Source organism: Rhipicephalus microplus, unplaced genomic scaffold (assembly GCF_043290135.1).
Source record: "Rhipicephalus microplus isolate Deutch F79 unplaced genomic scaffold, USDA_Rmic scaffold_197, whole genome shotgun sequence".
Classification (NCBI taxonomy): domain Eukaryota; kingdom Metazoa; phylum Arthropoda; class Arachnida; order Ixodida; family Ixodidae; genus Rhipicephalus; species Rhipicephalus microplus.
This window is the reverse complement of record NW_027464768.1, coordinates 100269-103849: the sequence shown is the minus strand read 5'-3', so window position 1 is coordinate 103849 and position 3581 is coordinate 100269.

Here is a 3581-nt window from a genome sequence, read left to right as displayed (position 1 = left end):
TATTTACATTCAATTGGGTCTAATAACTTCCCCTGTACATTCCTTGGCTTTACTGTCTGTTAGATCTCTCTAATATTGTGTTAAAACACGAAAAAACGAGCCCTAGGTATACACTTCTTTTCCTTATTTCATTAAACGAGGGTCTCCTACTGGCAGACTTGGTGTAATTAGGTTGTATACGAGGGACTATTAATTAGCTGCCCGCTCATAATAAGTTCACGTGCTACGTGACGCCAAACATGCGCAATAAAGAGTGTTTTCACATCGTAGCATGGCTTATAGATGGCGCTGACTGTCACTCCTACTTCTAAATTCACAAATAAACCCAAAATAAGTGGATGGAGGGAAGGCCGCTGTGGTAGCTCAGTTGTTATAGCATCGAATACGTTATTCGAAGGTCGTAGGTTCAATTCCTGCTCACGGCTGGTTAAATTTTCATCCACTTTTATTTCTTCTTATTTACATTCAATTGGTTCTAAAAACTTCCCCAGTACATTTCTTGGCTTTACTGTCTGTTAGATCTCATTATTATTGTGTTAAAACACGGAAAAACGAGCCCTTGGGTATACACTTCTTTCCTTTATTTCATTAAACGAGGGCCTCGTACTGGCAGACTTGGTGTCATTAGGTTGTATAGAGGGACTGTTATTCAGCTGCCCGCTCATAATAAGTTCTCGTGCTACGTGACGCCAAACTAGCACATGAAAGAGTGTTTTCACACTCGTCGATTGGCTTATAGATGGCGCTGACTGGCACTCCTACTTCTAAATTCACATATAAACCCAAAGTAGCTGGATGGAGGGAAGGCCACTGTGGTAGCTCAGTGGTTAGAGCATAGAACGCGTTATTCGAAGGTCGTACTTCGATTCCTGCTCACGGCTGGTTATTTTTTCATCCACTTTTCTTTTTTTATTTACATTCAATTGGGTATAATAACTTCCCCTGTACATTCCTTGGCTTTACTATCTGTTAGACCTCTCTAATATTGTGTTAAAACACGAAACGAAAAAACGAGCCCTAGGTATACACTTCTTTCCTTTATTTCATTAAACGAGGGCCTCGTACTGGCAGACTTCGTGTCATTAGGTTGTATACGAGGGACTATTAATCAGCTGCCCGCTCACAATAAGTTCACGTGCTAGGTTACGCCAAACATGCGCATAAAAGAGTGTTTTCACACTCGTAGATTGGCTTATAGATGGCGCTGACTGTAACTCCTACTTCTAAATTCACATATAAACCCAAAAAAGGTGGATGGAGAGAGGCCGCTGTGGTAGCTCAGTTGTTAGAGCATCGAATACGTTATTCGAAGGTCGTAGGTTCAATTCCTGGCCACGGCTGGTTATTTTTTCATCCACATTTATTTCTTCTTATTTACATTCAATTGGGCCTTATAACTTCCCCTGTACAATCCTTGGCTTTACTGTCGGTTAGATCTTATTATTATTGTGTTGAAACACGAAAAAACGAGCCCTTAGGTATACACTTCTTTCTCTTATTTCATTAAACGAGAGTCTCGTACTGGTAGACTTGGTGTCATTAGGTTGTATACGAGGGACTATTAATCAGCTGCCCGCTCATAATAAGTTCACGCGCTACGTGACGCCAAACATGCGCATAAAAGGGTGTTTTCGCACTCGTCGCCTGGCTTATAGATGGCACTGACTGTCACTCCTACTTCTAAATTCACATATAAAACAAAAATGAGTGGATGGAGGAAGGGCCGCTGTGGTAGCTCAGTGGGTAGAGCATCGAACGCGTTATTTGAAGGTCGTAGTTCGATTCCTGCTCATGGCTGGTTATTTTTTCATCCACTTTTCTTTTTTTATTTACATTCAATTGGGTCTAATAACTTCCCCTGTACATTCCTTGGCTTTACTGTCTGTTAGATCTCTCTAATATTGTGTTAAAACACGAAAAAACGAGCCCTAGGTATACACTTCTTTTCCTTATTTCATTAAACAAGGGTCTCGTACTGGCAGACTTGGTGTAATTAGGTTGTATACGAGGGACTAATAATCAGAGGCCCACTCACAATAAGTTCACGTGCTACGTGACGCCAAACATGCGCATAAAAGAGTGTTTTCACACTCGTCGATTGGCTTATAAATGGCGCTGACTGTCACTCCTACTTCTAAATTCACATATAAACCCAAAATAAGTGGATGGAGGGAAGGCCGCTGTGGTAGCTCAGTTGCTAGAGCATCGAACGCGTTATTCGAAGGTCGTAGGTTCAATTCCTGCTCACGGCTGGTTAAACTTTCATCCACTTTTATTTCTTCTTATTTACATTCAATTGGGTATAATAACTTCCCCTGTACATTCCTTGGCTTTACTATCTGTTAGACCTCTCTAATATTGTGTTAAAACACGAAACGAAAAAACGAGCCCTAGGTATACACTTCTTTTCCTTATTTCATTAAACAAGGGTCTCGTACTGGCAGACTTGGTGTAATTAGGTTGTATACGAGGGACTATTAATTAGCTGCCCGCTCATAATAAGTTCACGTGCTACGTGACGCCAAACATGCGCAATAAAGAGTGTTTTCACATCGTAGCATGGCTTATAGATGGCGCTGACTGTCACTCCTACTTCTAAATTCACAAATAAACCCAAAATAAGTGGATGGAGGGAAGGCCGCTGTGGTAGCTCAGTTGTTAGAGCATCGAACGCGTTATTCGAAGGTCGTAGGTTCAATTCCTGCTCACGGCTGGTTAAATTTTCATCCACTTTTATTTCTTCTTATTTACAGTCAATTGGGTCTAAAAACTTCCCCAGTACATTTCTTGGCTTTACTGTCTGTTAGATCTCATTATTATTGTGTTAAAACACGGAAAAACGAGCCCTTGGGTATACACTTCTTTCCTTTATTTCATTAAACGAGGGCCTCGTACTGGCAGACTTGGTGTCATTAGGTTGTATAGAGGGACTGTTATTCAGCTGCCCGCTCATAATAAGTTCACGTGCTACGTGACGCCAAACTAGCACATGAAAGAGTGTTTTCACACTCGTCGATTGGCTTATAGATGGCGCTGACTGGCACTCCTACTTCTAAATTCACATATAAACCCAAAGTAGCTGGATGGAGAGAGGCCGCTGTGGTAGCTCAGTTGTTAGAGCATCGAATACGTTATTCGAAGGTCGTAGGTTCAATTCCTGGCCACGGCTGGTTATTTTTTCATCCACATTTATTTCTTCTTATTTACATTCAATTGGGCCTTATAACTTCCCCTGTACAATCCTTGGCTTTACTGTCGGTTAGATCTTATTATTATTGTGTTGAAACACGAAAAAACGAGCCCTTAGGTATACACTTCTTTCCCTTATTTCATTAAACGAGAGTCTCGTACTGGTAGACTTGGTGTCATTAGGTTGTATACGAGGGACTATTAATCAGCTGCCCGCTCATAATAAGTTCACGCGCTACGTGACGCCAAACATGCGCATAAAAGGGTGTTTTCGCACTCGTCGCCTGGCTTATAGATGGCACTGACTGTCACTCCTACTTCTAAATTCACATATAAACCAAAAATGAGTGGATGGAGGAAGGGCCGCTGTGGTAGCTCAGTGGGTAGAGCAT